Genomic DNA, 24,670 nt, shown 5'->3' on the forward strand with positions numbered 1-24,670 from the left:
ATCTCCTCAATCATATTTATTTGTTTGCTCGCTGGTGCCATTTGGCTTTTCTCAGTGGGTTTCCCAATCGTTAGGGGGAATTAGTGAGATTCTGCTGGAAAAACAGCCCCATGTGCATATTCACACTCTGAATTTCTGCATCCAGCACTGTGCACTCATTCAAGAGAACTAAAAATAAAGCTTTCAAAGGACACTTCAGCTTTCCTGCTGTATTTTTTTTTTCCCTTTTCCAGCTTTTTCCCCCATCCCCCTCGCCAAATATGCCACTAATGCTCAACGGTGGCGTGGTTTAAGGGAGTCCTGCATGGAAAGCTCCTTCAGCTGCTTAGCCCAACAGCATAAATTTGATCTCGTAATTAGTATTCAGCTCAGCATCTTGGATAGAAACCAATGTTACAGCCAAGAGGTGGTTTAAATCACATAAATCATAGATCAATGACAGAACTCTAAGCACTGGATAGATTACAAAAGTAAGCTTTAGTTAAAAATAGATTAACCATTTCCCTGCAGGAATTCCTTCAAAAAAAGCCCTGAATATAAAACAAATAAAATTAAATCTGATAATTTTTTTTTCCTAATGTATGCGTATACTAGATGAATTGTTCTTTCCCTTGACAGTTACACACTGATTAAAGAAATGTGTTAACATGCTATTTCAATGGAAAATATTGTAAATTGTGGGGACTTTAATTTTTTTAATGAGCCTTTAATAGCCAAAAAGTATGTCCCAGCAATATTCTGTACAGCCAGGCTTATAGCACATATCCCAGCAGCTAACAGATACTTTTTCAGCTGCTAGTTTTATAAAAAGGGCAAAAATCCTTCCCAAGGGGTTTTGAGAAGTGTTTTTAAAGTATTTTGTGTTTTATATTTTAGCCAAGGATGCCCCCAGTTGCAGGAAGCACCATGAACCATCAGCTGTCCTGTTTTTTTGTATTTTTTTTTGTACCCCATGGGGATACTCAGGACCTTGAGGGATTCTGCCCAAGATCACCAAATTGCCAAAAGTTACAGGGAAGAGAAAATCCAGGGGTGAGTCTCTTCTCCTTGACTAAGGAATGCAGTAGGGTTTGGCTCCTGCAAGTTAATTCTGTCAGTGTAAACCCCAGACTGAGGTGTTCCAGAGGACACTGAGTGTCACCCAGGAATCTGCCCTGCAACCTGGGAACTGCAGAGATAAATGAAAAGTGTGCTCCTGCTCCTGCACATTGCACTGTGTTTGCCTCCCATCGGGTCACACGTTGCTCAAAAGAAGAAAAAGAAAATAAAGACAAAAATTGGAAAAAAAAGACTTTTCAGTGTCTGGAGGGCAATTGGTGTGTCTGTTTTCTTAGTTGCAGAACTGAAAGCCAGGAGTGCCTCAGCAGCTCCTCAGCAATTCCTCTGGCCAGGGAAATGCAGAATTTCAGCCATCAGGTCTGAGGAATAAAACCCTCAAATTCCTCCTGGTGACCAGCACAGGGAAAGAGCCTAGAAAACTCTCACAGTCCAGGGCAGCTTCAGCCACATCAGAGAGAGGAAAAGCAGCCTGAGCATCCTCACCAGTCCTGCCACCTCCTGTGCCCCTTCCCAGGCTGGAAATGCAGCTTCAAATTAGTAAATAAACAAAGTGAGAGAAACCCAACATTTCCTACCCTTGGACTAACAAATTATGATTGAACAGAGAACTGAAAATACAGAAATTCACCCTAATAAAAAGTTGCACAATTCTTCAACTGGTAAATAACTGTTGCAGCCATGATATAGTGAAGCCAAACTTCCTGATCACAGATATCTGGTTGTATATTTAACTTTCTACAGATGACAAAAATGTGAATATAATTGGTGTTGCCGCAGCTCGAATTTTGAAAAATAAGTAATACTGCGTTTATAGACATTAACATTTGTTTTCAAATACTCCAGCTCCTTCAAAAAGAACATTTTTAAACTTTGAGTGCTTTATGGAAATGACTACTTTCAATTTCCAAGGATTTTTTTTCCAGCATAAGAAGAAATAATAAAGCGAGCTGCTCGATAGTTATTTGAGGAGCAACATTCAGATTTCAAAACTGGCTCCCTGTGTGATAGAAGACTGCAATATATGCAATCAAGACAGAGATTCAAACAATAATAACTAGCAGAGGCTCCAGGGCATTGCAGAATGTGTCATTTACTTCAGCCCCGTTCCTTTAAACATCAGTCCTACGAGTAGTTCAGTGGAAAATAGATGGGGCTGCTCATGTAAGTATAGGCTGCTTGTACAGGGAAGTTTTCAAAGGCTCTGCATTTTCCAAAGTGCTGAAAAATGCATATCAAGTTTAGTAAAACTAAAGAAGGCAAAAAAAAAAAAAAAAAGGAGGGGAAAAAAGGATCTCTTGTAACACGCCAAATTGTCAGAGAGATGTCAGGGTTAATTTTTAAAGGCACATTTCCCTCCAGCAACAATTCTCTTTAATTATTTCAATGTGAAACACATTATCAGACATGTTCCTTGCCTGTTCTCAGCTCGCTGACACAAGATAGGTACAAGATGTTCCCTCTCCTCTGCTGATGCTCACACACGGCGGTGCTGGGCACTCTGGTGCTGCCTGCAGGGGAAGGTGGGCAGCTGCTGCTGCACCTCCAGCTCCTTCTACCAAACCCCTGGGGCAACCTCCCCACAGCCACGGCAGCAAAGCAGGGGAGGAGAAGGTTGAGGAGAAGCCACAGGGTTTCAGAGCATGGCCCTGGACATGTGCACCAAGCACAGCGCAGAGCCTGCAGCCACAGCAATTTAAGGGTTATCAGGCCAGCCTCACAGCATGTTTGCATGGAAATTCAGCCAGATTTGGCTTTTTTTTTGCCTTTACGTTGGTGTTTAATAGTGGTGTGGAATTGATAACAGATCAGGCAAAACCCAGTGAGGGAGCTGCTGGCCCATCGCAGCCCAGCGAGCTGCTGCAGGACACAGTCACGCCTGATCCCTCTCCAGGAACTTGTGAGAAACACTTCATGCTCTTCCCAAGTGGTAAAGGACACTGCTCAGAGACCCAAAATAAAATCTCAGCTCCAAATCACGAGGGGCAGTGGTTTCAAATTTAGACACATAGGAGGAACCTTGATCTAACAGCTCGGCTCGGTGTCGCACGGCAGGGTGGTTGGTCAAGTGCTCCAGCTGGGAAAGGGGATTTCTGATTCCCCACTTCATTTCAGACTTGAGAGGTACATATTTAAGGTTCTTCAATATGTCAGAATCACATCAATCTATTCCACCCTTGTTGTGGTGCAAGGAAAGTCTAATCCTTTTCTTGGGAGGGAAGAGGCTTCAGACCAACTCCACCAGATCAGCTGCAATCTAATGGCCTTTTTTATCCCAGCTCCAGTAAAACTCACCATAGAGCCAGTGGTGAGATTAAAAGCTTTTTTAAGTTGCTATCTTGGGAAATTTCTTTCAAGGAAATTACTACAAAGCCTTGTTTTAGTGCGTTCCCCTACTGTGAGTCCTACTGTGTTTTTTTAATAAGGAAAGCCATCCATCCATAGAGGTGTATCCTGTTCTCCATGCTTGAGTGTCTAACAGCAGGCACATACAGTAGACACTCTGATGTTTTGCCTCTTTAATTTTCACTCCATAATGTTGGTGCCTGGTTCTCCTGACTGCACCTTTCAGAGCAGTTTAATTATGGGCGTGCGCAGAATTTTGAGAGGGGATTTTCAGTGATAATATTCAGATGTTAGGGGCGAGTTTAATACATGAAGATATCCAGATTTTTTTTTTTTTTTTTACCATAAAATAAAATCCTGCTATGCGGTTATCACAGGATGGAAAGTGAGATAATATTACCAAGGGAAAAAAATACAAATACTTCAAGGCTAAACCAGAAAAGACTATAGAGATGCTTCATTTAGTCTATAAAAGATGCTTCATATAGAGATGCTTCATACAGATATAGAGATGCCTCATATAGATATAAAGATGCTTCATTTTAGTCTTTAAGAAGACAACCTTATGCTAAATATGAAAGTATGGCAGATCCATCACTGAGCTTTCAAGCAAATAGGACACAGCCATAGGTTTCCACACTTAAATTCCCAACCAAATGAAAATAGCTCATGCCACTGAATTTATTAGCCCAAGGATTTTATCCCTGATTTTGATGAATTTTTTTAAATTGAGCCAAGCAGCTCCCTCATAAAAGGTTACTGTACCACTCAAATGCCAGGCTTGGAATGTTTTTTTTATAATAACAGGCCAGGTACAGGGTTATAAATGAGCCCTGCTCCATTGACTCCAGACAGGGTATGAAAATTGATTCAGTGGAGCACCATCAGTCCTCACCAGCTGAGTATCTGTCCCTCTAATCACAACTAAAAAGATTTCCCGAGTCAATTAAAGGCTTGAAGCCTTTACTCACTCACACAAAATCCCTGCTAACAATGCCTTCATTTAAATCCTAACAAACTGAGCACACGCTCTGCCTGCTGCCACGGGTGCTGCTGGAGATTGAAATCCCCGCTCGTCCCAAGGCTTCGGACTCTTCCCTCCCTGGGCTCACGTGGCTCAGGATCACACCTGGCTGCCCCCCAATCCTGACACCAAAATCAGAAAATTCTTTTTTTTTTTCACCCAGGGGGGCACAAGCCACGCGAAGCAAACATGTACCTTTGCTGCCGGAGTGGGAGTACTTTAATTTCCAAATTACGCCCATAAATAAATCAAGCGGCGGAAGCTGATAAATGAAAGATTATGAAAATAGTAATATCCCGCAAAATCTTGAAAGGCATCATCATTCCTCAAACAATTATCTTCTGTCATATTTGCGAGTAGCCCATGTAGTTCAAGAACAGAAAATACAAATGTGCTCCTTTAAAATTCATGAAACCACTCATTCTGTCATAAAAGCAGGCATCTTTCATGGCTACTTATTTCACACAGTCTCATAACTAATACTGACAGATACTTGGAATGCAAAAAAAAAAAAAAAAGGAAAAAAAAGAGCTCCGGACAAAGAGCTCGAGCTGCTCAATTCTTACATTTTAATGCTTAAAATGGAAAATAAAATCATATATTATAGACGGCTGCAGAATTTCTGGTATAATTAAATCAAAATTTGTAGATAAAAATGAGATTGTACAAAGACTGGTGGTGTAGTGCTCCCAGGATTGGGCTGTGCTGCATCCATGACAACAGGATGGAAGGTTGCTTTTAATACTATTATCTTACATACCCACAGCTGAATGCTAATGCAGCTATACTGAGGAAATCAAGTTTCAGATCTGTATCCACTGAACTTACATCCACCAGGCAGGGACTTTAAAAGCCAGGCGAGCACACAAAGACCAATATTATAGCTCTGTCAACTCCCCAAAGGTCACAGATTTCAAAAGGTATACACAAATATTAATTGTCAGGTAGTTCTGTGCCGAGCAGCAGAACTGAGGCAGAAATCAGGTTTTGTGGCCATAATTCCCTGCCAATTTCAGTTTATAAAATGGAGGTGCAGAAGGCAGCAGGGAAGATTAACTGGGATCAGTTCATGCTCCCTGCCTGACACACGGTGATGTGTCCCTTATGAACATTGTGTTGGGAAGGTTTTACCTCTTTTCCTCAGTGAAGGAGATGGAAAATGTGGGAAAGCAGCTGGGCAGCCTTGTTTTCCAACACCTCCATTGCCCAAACCTTTGGCTTGTGGATTCCCCATCCCTGGAAGTGTCCAAGGCCAGGTTGGACAGGATTGGAGCAACCTGGGATAGTGGAAAGTGTCCCTGCCCATGGCTGGGGATGGCACTGGATGGGATTTAAGGTTCCTCCCAACCCAACCCGTTCCACAATTCCATGATTCCATCCTGGCTGAAGACACACAGAGCTCCTGGTCCCTTCTCTGTGCCTCTGCTCTCCCATGGCAATCTCCATATCTGCCCAAGCTCCTTCTACAGGCTTTACCTCCAACTTCCCAATTCATCTTGGCCTGATTTAGTAATAAACAACTCTGGAACCTCTCCTCAGCACTCAGGTAATTTTCAGACACCTCACGTGCTCTATTTTTCCTTCTCCAATTCCCTACACTTCCAGGTGGAGAACTCCAAACTATTGGAGCTACTGACCACTCTCCTGCAAAAGGTTGTAACCTGTAGTTACCCAAATCCTTCTTCTTTATAAATTATTGGCTCATGCCCTGAGCAATTCATTTTTAGGTGCAGTATAAGGTTGCTGCAGGAAATTCTGGATCTCTGGTGCTCTGGCTTTATCTCACACAGTCAAGCATTTGGACAAGAAAAAATGCTGGGGTTTTTTGGGGGTTTTTTAGGGGGTTTTTTGTTTTTTTTCTGTCTGAAAGCATTCTTAGAGTTACCTTACATGAAACAGAGGTGGTAAAATAAATAATATATAAATAAATCTAAAACAAATAAAGATAATAAAGTATATGAAGCCAACTGAGATACAATATTGAGAAGAGGCACTTGTGGTGAGGCTTTGCAAGTCCATCAGGATGTACAGATCAAGCTCATGAAATGAAGGTTCACTACAAACCACAGCAGAAGTTTAGTTCCCAAGGGCTTTTTCCCTGCGCAATGAACCCTTTCTCAACAAAACCACAGGGCAGCAGAAAGATGCATCATTTAAGAAAAATAAAAAGGGGCAACAATGGTCATGGTGATGAAAGCACTGGCCTCCAAGTGGCAGAATGTCAAAAAAGTTGTAGCATTTTATGACACTGTAATTGAAAAAAGTATTAAGTTGTTAGGGGAAGTGTATTTAAGGAAAGCCCCACACGTGGATATAATAGAAAATTAATCCTCAGAGCTCAGAATGTCCCTGAGGATGTAGAATCCATCATGAAGTTACCTCCTGTCCCAGATTTTCTTGTTGCTTGCCTCTGCTGACAACAGTTGTCTTTTCATTAGAGAATTTGATATCAATTTACTCAGACACCAGGGGCAAGAAAGGATTTCACTTTCTTCATCTGAAAGACACTGATCCACAGAATTAGGACTTTGAACAGATGCCAGAGTAAAGTGGTGACACATTCTCTGAACCAAGAGCCACAGGTGGCCCCAGCAAATTGTCCAAAGCCTCTCAGAGCTGCCCAGGCAGCCACGACCCTCCCAAATTTCTGATCATTCTGGTTGCAAATATCCCTGATTGCAAAGGTCTCCTTCCAGGTAGCTCATGATTCCAAACCAGCCCCATAAAGAAATGTCCTGGTTGGTAATGCCAGACAGTCCAGAAAGCCACAGAAGAATGGGTAAGGTTGGAGGCACCACTGGTGGGACTATCTGCTCCAACCTCCCTGCCCAAGCAAGGTCTTCCTGGAGCACATGGCACAGGGTTATGTCCAGATGGTTCTGGAATCCCAACCTCCAGCAGCAGAGTGCAGGGGGTAACTGCTCCCAGTGCATTTTCAGGTGAAAATCTCTCAGAACTGGATTGTCTCTAGTTTAAGCATGAAATTAACTTCAAGTGATGCAACAAATAACCTCAGGAAGGGTGTCTGCCTCCCCTGATTTGAAAAGAGAGCTGGCTGCCTCCTGCTTCTCACTGATTCCAGAGCTGCAAGAGCCCATGGGACAAAGCACCAGAAGTGATGGCCCAGCAGGTTATCTTGGAGCTTGTTCCCCCCTGACTAGGGATCTGGTGAAACCTGGGCTTCACCCCGAGCTCAGGGTGAAATTTCCTCACTTAGAAATGTTTTCAAAGGCTTTGGCTCCTTTCTTTTTCCAACCTTGCTTGTATTGAGGATTTATCACAGAAACCCTCACAAAAGAACTGAGCTGCCTGCAATGACTGGTTCTGTCCCCACCAGGGATCTGATTTGGGTCCTCAGGGGAGAGCCCAGTGGCAGCTCTGGCAGGGGAACAAACAGCTCTGCCTGGAGCTGCTCTGTGCTCTGCTCACCCAGAGCTGGGCTCAAAGCAGAATCTGACTGTGCAACTGAAGAGACACTTCTGGACTTGCAGCAAGCAGAGCTTGTGCTTTGTTCCAGCCAGGAGCAACCTAAACTGGACATCTAAAATCAGGCAGCGTGAATTTACTCCTGAGCATCCCTGCATCTTGAAGGTGGAAACCTGAGAGCAGCAGAAACAATCCCTGTGTTTGCCAGCAGGCACCAGAGCCTCTGCACTCAGCAGATTCCTGACCTTCCCTGATCCCTCACACCCAGCAAAGCTCTGGCAGGGTTTGGACTCAGCCATGCTTCTAATAAGGTGCAAAACCATGGTGCTTTTATCAGAAGGCTCAGGGATCAAACTGAGACAAGCAATTTATTCCAACAGAAACCAAGACATCACCTGAGAATACTCGCATGGAAGGTTTCTCTCCAAAAACAGGGAGGGAAAGGAAACGCAAAGCCATCAGTTATTGCTGTTCCTCCATCACATTTTATCACATTCCTCTGATGCTCCAGTGAGGTTCCTCCTCCATGGGCAGGAGAGGGAGTGATGATCCCAGTAGTTGGAATAAAAATACTCAGACCAACTTGATCTTTCCCATACTTGAATAATTTGGGCATGCAGGGATATAATAGAGTGAATAATTCTAATGTTTTAAAAATAGCAGATATGATCTGGCTGTGATTCTTTAGTATTTATTTCAGTAAAATTCTGAGATCGTGTTGTTTGTTAAAAATAAAAATATCAAAGAATGGTTTGGTTTGGAAGGGACATTAAAGCTCATCCAGTTTCAACTCCCCTGACATGGGCAGGGACATCTTCCACTAAACCAGCTGGAAAAATCACATTCCCTCAGTCCAAGAGTTTTCAACTTGCCAGCAGTTAATGCCTTCAACTCAGGCACTCAGATTTCATTTTACAAGAATTCTCTCCCATTTTGTTCTTTTTCTTTAACAGATATTCCTGTTTTGCCAAAGACACACCAAAAATCACTTGGATTTCTGTTAGCAGGGCAGAGGTTTAACCAGACAGTGAGTCACAGGGACAGAACTGGCTGCTCAGGCTGATGCTGAGTTGAAAAATGCCCTCCATAAACCTGACACTGGCATTGTTACAGCCTCATAAAACCCCAGTCAGACCCTGTCAGCATGGAAATCCCTGAGTTCCTCATCTCTCGGTGCCTGCAGAACCAGGCACTTGTTGCTGGGAGCTTCTGCATCCCAGAGCCCAGACATCCCCACCTTGCCTTCCCTGGAGGAGAGCTCAGCTCAGCTCAACCTTTGCTCAATGACTTCTGATACAGATTGCCCATTTCCCCCAGTTTTTGCACTAATTCCCTGACAATTTTTCTGGCAGCACTTTCAGGGTGGGCAGGGCTTTCCCTCCTCCTCCTCCTCCTGGCAAGGAGCCCATCTGGCCTCCATGTGCAGCTCCTGCTCGGTGGGACCTGGCGGAGCAGTGCCACACTCCCCGTGGCAATCCAGCCACACCAGCACAGCCACTCACTGAGAAATCACTTCCAGACTGTTTGGTTGTTTTCCCCCGAGTTGTGGAGCATCTCACGTGCACAAAATCCCATTTTTCTGCAGCTCACACTGGGGATGCTCTTTGCATTGGGCTGCAGGGATGAGTTTTTAAGCCCAGGATTTCTCTCCAAAGGATCAAGGTTTTGCCAAAACTCACTCAAGGTCCTGCCTTAGCTCAGCTCCAGCTGCATCATCCCATCTCTCATCTACAGAGCAGGGAGAGCACAGTTGCTACACCAAGTTACCTCAGCTAAAAGCTGTTTGGGTTTAATCCGTCCCCTCTAGGACCCTTTGTGTTCCAGGGGGAAGAGAGTCTATGCAAACAGACTTGGGAAAAAAAAAAAAAAGAAAATGCATTGCTCACATTTTTTAAAAGTTGCCTTGGGCAGTTATAAGTTACATAAAGTTGCTCCTGTTCCTGTTGTAGTTATGCCAAAGTTATCTGAGGTGACTGGCATGGAGTGACAACTACGAACTTGGGAAATAAAAGTTCCCCAACTTTTCACATACACAAAATCCGAATACAACAAACAGCCTGAAAATTAAGATATGACTTCATGATTTCATTGCAATAATGAAGATTATTCTAATATTTTTTACAAAAAATATACAAAATACCTACACTTAAAACCAGAACAATAACTTGTAGATTAGCAGAGTGTGAAAGAAACTATTCTTGTTTCCAGTAGTTGCAATCATGAACTTCACTTAGCCTGACACTTGTGTAATAATGTGAATATTTAGCTTTCCTGAGTATTTATTCCCCAAACTCATGACTTCTAGAAATCCTTCAAAATCTATCACTCGAGAAAGAGAAGTTAAAATGAGAGATATTCTGGGGAAAATTACTCCCTTTTCTTAACATTCTTCTTCCCCCCACACACACATTCCCAATTTCCCACACACATCTTTAAGGCACTGCAATGCAAGTTTTCAGGAGCTAAATCTACGAGAGAAATCTGAAAGAAAGGCTATTTTAAAACAATCAAGACAAAAATAAAAGTCATCCCTAACTAAATACAAAGGCAAAAAAGTTGGACATCTTTTGTGTCTTTTATGAGCGAGAGAGAGAGAGGAATGATTAAAAATGTACCAAGAGCCCTGAATGCCATTTTACTGTCATTTCCTTTGATTAACCTTCACCTGACCTCAATCCCTAAGGCAATTTCAGTTTCTTTTTGTTCTTCCATTTAAATTCTCCCCTCCACCAGGTGAGTACAGCCCCGTCACTGCAGATTGGGCTGGGGGAGGATTGCACAGAAAATATTGGGGTTTTTATTCTGGAGGATCCTTTGCAAAAACCTTCACAGGGACAATCACAGGTCACGTTTACTCCAAAAGTGGGATTTTTACAATCCTTGTGGAATCATAGAATGATTTTTTCAGGAATTAGTTGGAACAGAGTAGAACCAGTGCAGGATCTTGGTGATTCTGGGCAGTATAGATTCACCAACCCCATCATGCTGGAAGTTCTCACTAACATCCTCACTCTGCATCTGCAATATCTGCTTTATAAATGAAATATCTGATTTATAAATGTAACATTCCCTCCGGAATGGGGGGGAATAAAAAAAAAAAAGCCAGCATGAATAAAAACTCAAAAAATAGATTAGAAACTCTTGGCAGAAGGAATGGATGCACTGTTTGCACAGGAATCTTATATTGAGATATTTTCTTGTTTTAAAGCTCACTATTTTCCAGCAGATCTCATGATCTTGGGGGGTTGAGTAGAAATCATGGAATGCTGCAGACTTAGACTGTTCTTTAAGTGTTAATGAGACATTAAAAAAAAGGACAAACTAGGATTCAGCAAAAACAGGACTTGATGGCCTTAAAGGTCTTTCCCAACTAAACATTTATATATTCTATACCTACAAAAATCTGTAAGATCTGTAAATTCTGCCTGTTGATGAAATGTTGAGGAATTTTCTGAATAGACTGATTTAAGGGAAAAACCATCCTCATCCATAGGAATTGATGCAATGCTGAGGCTTCTGATGGCACATTTTTAATCTCTCAGTAAAAAATATGAGATTTAACAGTCAAATTAAGCCTAGAACCAAAGTGCTTCATTTCAGCTTGTGCCACTGTACCAGCTTACCTTGGCATGAAGAGATACTTTGTCATGCTATATATATATGTACTTTATTTTTGGTACTTTATTATCATCCCAAAATATATTTTATTCCATAAGCAGAAGCTATGGATTCAATGTAGGCTTTGCTTTTCTCTGCTGTCAGTCCAAAGTGTGATCTGACTGGATTCATAACATCTCAATTCCATATTATTCTCTCTGGAGGAACTCCAGGACAAAAAAGTAAAATAAAACTGTCCCAAGCTGAAAACTGTCCCAAGCTTTTTTTTTTCCCAGGCAAAAAAAGCTCGGTTTGGACTAACTGAAATTTTTGCAGGGATGAATAATTTTGAAATGTTTTATTTCTTCTGGCCTTTCTGATTTCATTCTCTTGCTATCTGTAGATTAAAATCGAGATTAAACACAGACCTGTTGGATTTCCAAATGATAAAATAGACAGCCCTGGCAATTTCCAAACTCTGTTATTGTAAGGAGGTGATCCTCAACTCTGATCCTCCCCTTGCAGTTTTATCCTCCACAAACTGGCCCTCCTGAGAACATGAAGGAGTTACAACAAAAAAAGTCCTGTAGATCTCAGTCATGAACCTTTTATGATCTTAAATATTTCACAATATTCCTAAACCGCTCAATAGACACCCTTAAAATTCAGATTTCTTCAGCTGCTCTTATCTGAGCTGCGTTTCCTTTGCACTTCCAGGCACATCCAGCTCTGGGCTGGGTGATTTGGGGCAAATTCTCCATTTCTGCCCAGTTTTCCATCCCAACTGAGCTCTGCAGGAGAGTGTCCAGCTGTCCCGAGTGACAGATGCACTCACCTGGGAGAGCAGCAGGCTGCAGAGGAGGAACGAGGGGATCAGAAAGCGCCTCGGGGAGGAAGGTCAGGTGAAGGTTAATCGAAGGAAATGACAGTTTGGTGGTATGCACGGCCCTGGAGATCACATATGGGGGTTTGGTTGGGAAATATTTAACTGTTGTATCTCTATTTGGGGAGAAAGTGAAATAAAGTGCATGAAAAAGCTGGGGAAGAAGTGGATGCCTCAGCCTGGCAGGGCTGGCACTGCTGGGATGCCAAAATTCCAGCTGGGAGGCAGAGAAAGCCAAAAGATGCCAATTCTTCACGTGGTTTCACTTATATCAAACATTTCACTCCTATAAAACACAGCACAGTAGCCAGGGAGGCAAGGAAGTTCAATAAAGCTCTCATTTACATTGCTCCCATATTTATCCCAATATTTATTAGTCTTCTCCCAAAACAGGTGCTGGAGCTGCAGCTGGAAAATGCTGTGGAAGCTTCAACTTATTTGTGTCTTGTAATGAACTTGGCTTGGCCACATTCCTGCCTTATTTATGTTTCCTTTCCAGCAATTTTCGTGCACTCAGATTTTTACTTTCAAGAGTTCTTTCAGAACCTGATTTTAAGCTCGTGCAGAATTTTTAAGTACTCTCTCCTCAAATATTGAGTAATGAAATTTATTCTAGTATTTGTCCTCAATTAATTGGGGAATTAAACCAATACCACCCGACTGATCAACCACAAATAGGTAACACACCCTGAATTCTGATTGCTACTTTTGATTAATTAAAAAACCCAACGAGTCAATACAAAAAATTTTTGAGAAGTACTTTTTTTCCATCCTTCCTGCAGAATAAGAGGCAAAATTCACTGAGTGAATTATTAATTCTGAGTTATTCATCCAGCCCTACTAAAAACTAATCTGTTTCTTTTTTTTAGGCATCAAAAAGGTCTTTCAAACGGAGGTTGCAATAATGAAATATGGCAGCAGATCTTGAAACGTGCCCTTAGCCAGGCTGCAGATATGGAAAAGGTTACAGAACCAGAGTTATTAATCCCCATCACTCTGACAATTGATTTTGAACACAGTCTGTTGGAGTCTTTATAATGCAAGATCATAAATGTTGGGAACTAATTTATTGCTCTTTGTTCCACCTGGCAAAAGCACACTGTCAGATTGAGTTGTGTTGTGATGAGGATTTAAGTCATATTTTTAGCCATATTTGTAAGTTTGTTTGCCATACCTGCGTGTGGTTAGAAAAAAAGGGATTTAGAAAGTTTCATGAAGGAGTTAAAAATGTCCACAAAGGAGCAAAAACAGAGGATGAGGTTACACTGTCTTTGATAAATCGGAAATGTTTGCACAAATAGCCATGTATTTGAAATTTAATGGGGAAAAGTCCTTGTTTGAATTTGTCAGTATTGATATTTTTGGTTTGCACCCTGTTCCCTGCTATCGCTCAGATTTCCATAAGTAAACATGCAAAAACATTTGCTTTCTTCACATATTGACTTCCACACCAGGCAAGGATTCCCCACACACCAGCGAGGGAGATGCAAAACCTTTCATCCTACGCGGCTTTTTCCCTTTTTTTTAACCATTAATTTCGGAGCCTGAACCAATTCCATTCCTCCTGAAAATTCCTCAACTTGTGCTTTCTGCTCACAGCAGTTGCCACCACTCCTGCCCATGCCAGGGAAGTGCCAATCCCAAACAGGGACAAACCAGGAAAGGAGGGGAGAAGAAACCCCTTCGCACTGACATAAAACACTCATTTGTAATGATTAAGTGGGTTTTTAGGGATCAAAAAGAATATATTACAAGAAAGCTTATTTTAATAATAGAATCCTGTTCCACAGACCGAGAATTCCATAATGGATGAATTACAAGGTTTCCAAAGCCCTACTGAAGCAGGGAGCTGAAACATGAAAAATAGAGATGGGGAAGAAAAACAGAAGAGTTTCCACATCAAAAATGCTCCTATCCCAATGTCTGCTTCCCGGTCTCCAAAGTATTTTTTTCAGTAGAAAGACAAACTTGTAAAATTACCATTCTTTCCAAAATAACCACATAATACTTCTTTAGCAACACTTTTCCCTCTTGCAGATTTTACAGTCCTAACATATAAACTTCTTCCTTCTATTATCTGGGGGCAGAATCATTTAATTGTCCTGGCAAGTTTTTCCTTTTTGAGTTCTTATTTTTACCATGATTATGAGCTAGGAGAGCTGTGGCTGCATGCTAAAACTGCTGCATTCAGGACTTGTAGGCATCTGTATGATATTGAAATTAATTTCCAGTATAAAACAGTTAACAGAATAACCCTAGATAAAGGCAAATATAATATTAATTCCATTCTTTTTGTTGGCAATGTTGTAAAGTCCGTTGCTCAAGTAAAGAGCACTTTGCTGAGCCGGATACAAATTAATTTTAACATTCTTCTTCAAATAGGAATTTTAAAAGTCAAGTAAAGGCTACAATGGCTTTGAAACATTTCAGTGATTGTTTTAATTACCTATCATAGAGCTGTGAGACACTGCAGAGGGAAGGGAGAACAACACCTGGCGTATTAACCATTGTTTTTTCTGACATAAAGAAGAAAAAATACTTCCCAAGCCCTCAGACCAACAAAAAGCTCAACAAAATCAACACAGATTGGGGTTTTGTCAGTGTATTCATGTCGTGATTTTATCCTGGACTACGTGTTCTTATTCTGTCAATAACAACTTTCGCTGTTAAATAAGCCCAGCAAATCTCCAAACATTAAATATATGAATTCTGACAGCTTTAAAGCTTGTTTTTCCACCCAAAGCTGATGCACACGTGGGGCTGCTCTCCAGGCTCTGGCTCTACAGCAAATAAAAGGTCGCTTTGCTTTTACCACAACTGCACAAAAAAAGGATATTTTTTGTCATTCCGAAACTAAATAGAATTGGCAACTAGAGGTTATTGGGACTCCTGCTGGCCTTTGACATCCAGCAGCTCGGGAATCAGTCAGTGCTGGGGTGAAAAAAGCCCCTTTTAGATGCAGAGTTGTCATCCCCACCCTCCATCTGTGGCCGTGCTGGGAGGAAGTGCTGACCCCATCATTCCACCGCAAACACTGCCGGAATCAACAACAACAAATCCAGAAATGAGAAAGGAAACGGGGTGTCAGGAGTCAGGTCAGCCCATTTTATTTGCACATGTGTCAGTAAAGATAGAAGGAATCACTGAATTAAATTAAATCAAAGCAAACCTGCTAATTAAAACAGCTAAAATTATGTTTGTGAAGATGTGTGACTGGTTTCCTGCTTATCTGCAAATAAGCCTCCCCATAATATAAACATGTTTCTATCTCCACTTCATTTATAATAAGTCTTTAGGCAGATTGTAATTAGTATTTTGAGTTTCCTAATAGAAGATCTATTGTGCTGCTGGAGCAATATTTTTCCTGACCATCAAAATACTGATTATTTCTGCTTCAGTCTCAAGGGTTCTCACCTGTTCTTCTCATGCTGGTCAAAGTCTTGCATGCAATTTATCAGAATCAAATTGTTTGGGTATTTGTCTGAACACCATCATCTTCATAACATATTGCTTGTAGTTAACCACTGCATTCAACTCCACCTACAAGCCAAACCAGAAATTGTTACCAGTGCTGCTTGAATTTATCCTGCAGTTGGATTTTCACCCAACATTTAAAGAATGATCATGACAGGGAACAGAAAAATGGAGTGAAACAGAAGTTTTGCATGGAAAAAAAAATGGTACTATTTACAAAAATCCACTTTTTGTTTCTGTTTTACTTATTCCCAAGTTTGCAGTGCATAATTTTATACAAACCCAATTACATAGCTCAGTGATTTACTGGCAAAGCTGGCCAGGAGAAAATTATCTGGCTTTAGCTAATGTGTGTGCCTATTTACAATCAAAACAAACCCAGAGAAAATTGCAAAATGGCCACGAAGAAAAAAAAAAAATAGTCACGTCAGAAATGCACCAGAGGTGACACAGTTTGCAAGCTGAAAAAGTTCACCTTGTATTATTATTTCCCTGGATGAGCAGCAAACTGTGGTTATGGGTACAGATTCAGCCTCTCAGATCATGCACTATTTATTTATCCCAGTGTTTACCTTGAAGCATGGCTGGGGTTTCACTGGTTTGGAAAGTGGTGGTTTCTTCTTGCCCTTTCCATCCTTTTTTTAGGGATTACTTTGCACAGCTGATGGCTGTGTGGGTTCTGTTCACCAGGATTACTCAGCTGTTTACAGCTCCCCTGGCTCTGGGCAGGTTTGGGATGCAGGTTTGGGATGCAGGTTTTGGGATGCAGGTTTTGGGATGCGGGATTTGGGATGCAGGTTTTGGGATGCGGGATTTGGGATGCAGGTTTGGGATGCGGGATTTGGGATGCAGGTTTGGGATGCAGGTTTTGGCTGCAGATTTTGAGTGCAGGTTTTGGGATGCAGGTTTTGGGATGTAGAGCTATAACACCACAGAGCTGTGTGTACATCCCAGTAATGGGGGCTGAGCAGATTTTGGGATCTTGGAGATGAAAATCTTAACCTTCACTAATGTCTGTGCATTATTTATCCTGACAAATCCAATGGTTTTTGTTGTTGAAACCTTTGTGACCCAACACAAAACACCTTGAGGGAAGCACAGGATCTTTTTTCATTCATAACAAGTGAAATTTCTAAGACAAAAATACAAACCAAGCCTTGACGAGTTCTTAATCCCACCACAAATGATCTCAGATTATTGTATAATTTTCCCTGGCACTTGGCACAACTCTTCAGTCAGAGATTTTGCTGGACTTGGCCCAGAGTTCATTTACTCACTCCCCTCCAAGCAACAGCTTCCTGAAACCACAGCAAACTGCGAATATGCTAAACCCCAAATTTTGCTGTAATTGCATGTGCAGCACTAAGTCCTCCATCAATAAGAAACCCCACTGATGTCAGCAGGACTTGTGACAACACAAGATTTCCCTCCCTTCAGCACAGCTCTAAAACTGGATCCTGGGCGAGCGTATTTGAGTTATGTGGATTATATATGATTAAACAGATTTGGATTAAATCACAGCAATGGTTGTCTCCTCGAGAACACCCTGTTGGGACCACACTGATGTGCAGCAATCAAGGTGACCTTATAGACTTTTACAACCCAAAGCAAATTCAGAAGAACTTCTGTGAACAATTTTTTTGGTTTTTTTTTAGCTCTGCAAAGATCAGGCTGCAAAACTTAAGGCGTTAAAATGCTGCTGTCCTGATGAAGAGTTTTCATGCCTTAAAATTATGATTTGGTTGACAAAGAGAAATTTTTCTTGCCAGGGAAGCAAATCTCAGCTCAGCTCCTTGAGCTGTGTTTCGTTCTTTGGGATGGAAAACACGGCTGGCTGTGCCTTGTCCTAACATGTAGGAATATTCAAATAAAGGAGAACAACGTCTGAATACCGAAATCCACCAAAATGCCACCAAATCCTAGCTCACCCTCCACTGCCTCACTGCAGTATCTCACCTAATCGTTAAAAATGTCCCTATGAAACCTTACTTTTTATTACTATGGTTAGTCCTCATTTAACCCAAAAATACAATCTATAATTTCTAATAGAAATGTGCAGTAGGATTAACCATCAATTATAGAAACTTATTCCTTATTTGCTGCAGAACACAGCCGAGGAGAAAATTTGGTTGAATGACTCTCCAGTAACTTCCAGCTCACCAGAGCTGGAGTTTAACTCCAACTGCTTCACACAATTCCAGTATTCTGGAATTCTTCAACTCCCCAGCAGCCTGGGAGCATCTGCCCTGTGGATGCTGATACACACACAGCCTCATATCTAATACAGGCAACTTTTGGCAAATACAGCCACAGAGGTCATGAGGGAGGGAGGAAAAAAAGCCTAAAGGATATAAAAAGACCCAGGTTGCCAAATTCTGAGGGTTTGGCAGAGTAACAGAGATAAACTAATCAGCAGCACAGCTTTCCTGCACCGAGGCTTTCCGAGCTCCATGCAGAACCCTGTGCCTCTCTCCTCTGGATTAAGCAGCTCGAGAGTTCCTGGATCCATAGATAACATTGAAGAGAAAAAAGGAGAACAAGGGAAAGTACTGGGAATACTTCTCTGAAGTTAACTTCAAGTTATCCAGCAGCTCAAAAAGGTTTTCAGCCTGAGATACTTCGTAAAAATTTCCAAAGGCTTGGAAAGGCTTGGGGGTGGGAAGCTGTTATATAATCCCTTAACACCTCCAAGAGTTTGTTCTGCTTTCTCTCCCACATGGACATCATAGTAAACATTCTGCTCTGAACCTCTGCATTCACACTGCAGCTGAAGGACTTGGCCTAAGCAGCCGAGTTGTAGTGAAGCCACAGGTCTGGAAACTTCCTCCCCTTTCACATCATCCTCTCCCACCCCATCCTCTCCTCCACCAAGGACATTTTTAGCAAGATTGCTCTGCAGCTAATTACATTGCCATGGCATCCAAGTACCACACAGTCACGAGACCTTCCTCTTTTAGAGGAGGAGTTCATGGGGAAACATCCGTGGATCTGGAGAGCTGAGGCACCAGGTCAGTGCCTTTGCCCACACCTCTGCAGGGAATTGCCCAGAGCCACAGTAGCCAGGATGCCAAAGCAGCTGTGTGGCCACCAACTTAGCCACCCCTGTGCCCTCAGAGCTGCTCCCAGGAGGCAGAACTGTGATTCCAAGAGGAAATCTTGAGTAAAAAGAGCCAAATACCTGCTCAGCACGTGCACTCTGCAGCCTCTGGCTGTGCCAGCAGCCTCACAGCAGTGCCAGGCTCAGCTGGTGACACCAGAGGAGGAGGTGACACCTGGAGGAGCTCTGCTCTGCACAGGTAGGGAGGTGTTTGGGCAGCCTGGCCCCAGGCAGAGCTCACCCTGCACACGGAGAGGGCAAGATGCTCATCCTGAGGATCACAGCTCTGCTTTCCCTGTATCAAACACACTTTGGGGCAACCTGGGCTTGTAACAGCAGGGCCACCCTCACCACTGCTCTTGTCCAGGCTGGGGTTGCACTGTGTGTTCCCCACATGGTGTTCCCTGACCCCGAGGTTCCACAGGCCATGGGCTGAAGTGAGACACACTTGCCTGGATTTCCTCACTCCTGTGACCTTGCCTGGAGCTTAGCTTGCCTGAGACATCTCTGATCCCTATCAGCTCTTCAAGAGCAGAGCACTGACTTGAAGATCTCTTTTCCCTGTGCTGTTCCTCTACACAGAACCAAATTTCTCTTTATTTCTACTTTCTCTCACCAGTTTCTCTCATCTGTTTCCATTTGCTTCCTCTAACAGATTCTTTAGTCACATCTGTGCTACTGGAAGAGTTTGGTCATGACTTACTGCAGCCTGTTGTTTATTTGCCTAATTCTGCTATTAGATCAGATGAAACCTGTGTGTTATCTTTGGTGTCACCACCTCTCCCTGCTCTGATGTTCCAGTGTTTCTTCCTGTATACTTGCACAGCACTTTCACCACATAACCATTAATAAATTATACAGAAATATGTAAAATAACACCAAAAGCTGGAGTGAGGGGATTAAGCCCCAGTCATGGAAAGCACACCCTGCCCAGTCCCACCTCCAGCCACTCCACCAGCACAAGCTCTAGGAGGCTCAAGCACAGCAATTTGACAGGCTCCTAATTTATTCAATTAACAATAAACTCACAGTACTGCGTCCTGAACCTGTCAGCCAGCTGAACTGAGACAACCAGCTGAATACTAAAATCTATTCTGCCACTGAACTACCCTGGAGCTGAGGGCTGCTAAAATGGAGAGAGGACCCAAAATAGCCACGAGAGAAGGACTTTGGCCAAAGCTTTAACTCGCTAGAGAGCTCACAGAGGTGACAAAACTTGTTCCAGCCTGTGCCAAAAAGCCATGGATGTCACATTGTCAATCTGCTCTACATTACTCAACACGCAATACTTGCTGTGGCAGACAGATTAATTAACAGAGATAACAGAAAGAGTAGTATATAATCATAAAAGGGAGAGCTGAAACCACAAAGGACTTCAGCTTCCCTATGGCACAGCAGTGATTTTTTTTTTAAGTGCCCAGTCCCTTTTCAACAGCATTTTTAGAGGCATAGCAGTCAGCCAGATACAGCCACGGATAATCAGTGGTGGATAAAGAAAACCCTTCTCCTGACAATCAGCATCTACACTTTAAGCTGCAGAAGAAACAGCTGCCTCGCTGTTCATTAGAGAAGGGATTTGCCAAACACCCTCCCTGGTGCTCTGTTATGCAAGGTAGTGCGATGTGTGTTCTCTCCTTCCTCAGAGATGGAGCCTAAAAGCATCCGTATTTAGTCCTCCCATCCCCCTAAATCTTCTCCACAAAGGACACTGTCACCACCAAAGCTCTGCAACAAGGATCGTTTATATATCTGACAACCTTTAAACCCCCAAAGAAAGGGAGAGGGAAGCGGTAAAGCTCTCTGAAGAGCTCTTTGGTGGAACAAGCAGAATTATGAGCAGCAGGAGAAATATGAGTAATTAAGACAACAGTATATCTATATCTTACAGCTGACAGAGTGAAGCTGCAAGTTAGCTCTGGGCAAGATGTTAGCAGAGGAAAGAACTGAGCAGACTGTTTCTAATGTTGGTGTTGAAAAGCCAGCCCAGGAAAAAAGGCTAAAGGGACAATTTCATTAAAAAGAAGGAAGTAGGTTGGATTAAGAGAGCAGTTAGATGCAGACTTGTAACATTAAAGGAGCAGGTCAACAGCTCTCTGTCACAAGACAAGCAATCATTTGGGGAATCAGCCGATGTGCCACTCTTGCTGTTCTTAAAAGAAAACGCTCTTAAATTATCTACGGGTGGCTCATACAGAAAATTAATGCTGGGGAATTGCACCACGACACAAAACAAAGCTCTGGGGTGCACGGAGGCTGCAGAAGAGCAGAGCACAGCGAGCCAGCATGTTTGCCACCAAACAGGCCAAAACAAGGGCTGGTTTTAGGCAGTGGGCACTGACCAGAGCTGGTGTGGTGGCCAGGAAACAGCTCTGGCTCCTGCCTGTGCCTGCTCTGAGCAGGCTGAGCTGGGGAACAACCTGAGGGAAGGGCCAGAGCTGCTCCCACACCACAGCCCCTGTGACAAGTGCATCCACTGGGTTTGAGTCCTTCCTCAGCCCCTGATGCTCTGCATGCTCCAGTGATTCCCAGCTGGCAGGACAGCCCTTTGTGGCTCCAGCAGCATGGTTTATAGCAGCCCCGGGGCTGTGTTTTCCATCTAGGATATATAAGTGAATTAGTGGAAAATTTGAGCTTACACAAATCACGGAGCCAATGCACAGTTTGTCATGGCCAGGCAGCCTTTTCTCCGGGCTGCATCCACAGCCACGAGGTGCAGGGAAGAAACTGGGGGCTCCTGTGCCATGGCTGGGTTTGGAGGTGAGAAGGGAAGTGCTGTTGGATGAGAGGAGGGGAAAAAGACCAAGGGCAGCTCCCCCATCCTCACAGATTAATTCTGGGGCTGGTGCAGTCACCTGGGGCTCACAGCCAAGGGGTTGGATGTTGGGATGTTGGGATGTTGGGATGGAGCCTCCCTCACCTCCCAGGCTCCATCTGCACAGAGCAGGAGATGGGAATCACCCCAAGTGCAATATTTGCAGTGGAGAAATGGCAGAGGGGCTGCTCTGAATTCCCAGTATTGTAAACAAGAGCAGCATTTCCCCACGTGGTAAGAGCTGGAGTGAAGGCAGAGCCAAAGGGCACCAAACGAGGGTCACCAGCTGCTGCCACCCAAGGAGAGGAGCTCCAGTCTGCAGCAGCATGGGGACAGGCAAGCCTGGCAGGTGCCAAAACCTCTCACTCAGCTTCAAGTGATTGTCCTCATTCTCCCAATATTTAGGACACTCCCAGTTTCTGGCCAAGCTCCTTCCTGCTGTGCCTTTCTTTATGAACACCTACGAGCCCTTGTCCAGAATTTGAGTGGCCCTGTCAACAGCACCAACACAGATTTGGATTAAAAACACACCTGGAGTGGATGTGATCCATCACTTATTTGGTGTAAAGAGCCTTAGGTGAAGGGTTTTCTTGCTACAGACAGTTCTGTGCCATTTTTTCCACTATAAAGAGGTCAGTGGGGCTGTACATGGAACCCAGGTATCCTTTGCTACACAAACCTGTGTATTTCTAACCACAAACTCTAATGATTCCTTTGAATACACATTTCTATTCAGTCCATAAATCAAAATATAAAGCCTAGTCCTGCCTGGAGATCAAAATCCTGCCATGTATCTCCATTCCATACCTAAGGTGTCACAGTGCCCGTGGATTTCTGCCTCCAGCTTCATCCACATCCTCACACTGAGAGTGCCAGCGGATGGAGCCCTTAAAAACTCACAAATTACTCACTTTCCCAAGCACTAAAATGCAGCTAGAATTAGGAAAAATGGCCTCCTGTCCTCTTGTTGACTTGTCAATAAGTTTATTTACTCACTCAGCCCACAGAGCAATTGCTCCAAGGCAATACAGAAATGGTTAATCTCCCACCACAAGGCTGGGACAGGTTCCCAAATTTCTCCCTGTGCCAGGAAAAGACAATCATGAGGCTGGAGCTTCTCATCAGCTGCTCTTCCCCATAAAGGTGAGCATCCTGACAATTCTTTGGGATACATTGTCAGAGAGAGAGCTCAGAATTTCATATTATTATCATATTATAGACGGCATTCCTTTGATAAAGGGTCAGAGATCGGGAAGACAAGAAAAATAAGGAAATAAAACCCAGCAACAGACAGATCTTTAGCTGGCATAATTGGACACCCAAGTCCAGGGAGCTGTGTCCATTAGCAGGAGTGGGTGATCTGACCCATATGCTTTGCCACTTTCAAGTATGAAGATTAAAACAAGGCACCTAACAGCAGAAATGGGTTACATTCCATTTCAGAGAGGCTCGGGTTGCCGAAAATTCCGGAGAAATTTCCAGCCTGCCATCATAAAGACTTCAAGGCTGTTTACCCAAACTTCTCAATAGCTCCTTCTAAAAAAGGATGATGAGCAACCATGTTGGGTAAGACAGATTTTTAATGTAATCTGTTTATAGTTTTAGAACAATTTCCAGAATAGAACATTTTTTAAATGTCCTGAGCCTTTTGCATTCTCACTTTGATCATCTCCCATCACGTTATCGTTCAGAGCAGAACGTGATGGAGCCAGGCTAACGAAGCTGCCAGAAATGACATCAGAAAGCCAAGTGACCTGAAAAAAAAGTGCTCTATTTGAGCACTTGAACATTATTATCTTGAACATTTTCTTTTTTTTTTTTTTTTATTTTTTTAATACATTTTAATTAATGTTTTACTTTCACTGGATTTATCTTACTCGCATGAAAGCTCAGAGCTTGGTCTTAGAAAAAACTCCTATTAAAAACAAAAAGAGCCTTATTTGACCAAGGCAAGGCTGTAGGAGGCCCTCAGATAACAATAACTAACAATTCTTTTTTGGGTTGAACAGTTCTTCAGTAAGGAACACTTTCTGAGGAGGTTAACTCTAAATAATAATGGTGGATTTTGCAGCCTGTGGAAGGCAGAGATTGCTCTTTGACAGAGTTTATATTACTAACCTGATGCCAGCAGACAGCTGCAAAAATGAAGTGATATCAGTGATAAAAATATTCTTTCTCCGTGCAGGCAGGAGGAATTGCATGGAAGCAAAGGGCAAATCCCAGTGGTCTCCATGCACACCAGATCCAACACATGAAGACAGGGACTGGCTGACGTGGCACGGCTGATCCAGGCACATCCTGACTCCCTGTGTACTCACTTTAAATATTTTTTAACCCCTCACATTAAATTTCACAGAGACATCTCACATCCCTCAGGAAAAACTTTATCTGCACAGGATCATTTACTGCTCTTTAATTCAAGCCACGTCAGAACTGGCAAATAACTTGGTTAAAAAATAAAATATCATAATGATGTTCTCCCCACCCCCCCCCCGCCTTCTATCTGACGTAGGAATAGATAATTTCTAGTACTAAAAGTGATTAAATCTGGTGCATTTCCAACTTGTATTTTAACAATGCATTACCTCCCGAATTGCTGCATAAATATTAATAGACAGCCTGCAATGGAACTTTTGCCCGTGGTGCCCTTGGAGAACCACGAGGGGAGCAAAGGAGATGAGAGGGAGCCCTGAAGATGGAGGTTCTATCCCCAGCTTCACAGAGCTACCCCAGGTCAGGCACTTTCCTGCAGTCTCACAGATCAGCACTGTCTCAAAGCCTAGACTTTGTCTGGTAGGAGATGAAAATCCTGCAGACATTCATCTGCCCCATGCTCGTCTGAAATACAACCACAAAAATCCCGCTGCTGCCGAGAAGAGCCGCGCCGATTTTTCTCCAAATTAGCCAGACTTTATTTTTTGACTTATAGCGTGTGCTTTTAAATTTCCTCTGCAG

General features: G+C 42.9%; 1 long non-coding RNA gene across 15 annotated transcripts in view; it reads right to left on the reverse strand.

Moving 5' to 3' along the window:
• Positions 1–24,670, reverse strand: part of LOC146437568 (uncharacterized) — an 85,016-nt gene that overhangs the window by 43,758 nt on the left and 16,588 nt on the right. For all 15 annotated transcript variants that reach the window (XR_014852286.1, XR_014852292.1, XR_014852288.1 and 12 more), the window contains exon 2: positions 15,747–15,872. This is a non-coding gene — a long non-coding RNA (uncharacterized LOC146437568). The remainder of the gene's footprint in view (positions 1–15,746; positions 15,873–24,670) is intronic.

Source organism: Lichenostomus cassidix, chromosome 4A, assembly GCF_008360975.1.
Source record: "Lichenostomus cassidix isolate B80296 chromosome 4A, HeHo_3.0, whole genome shotgun sequence".
NCBI classification, from domain to species: Eukaryota; Metazoa; Chordata; class Aves; order Passeriformes; family Meliphagidae; genus Lichenostomus; species Lichenostomus cassidix.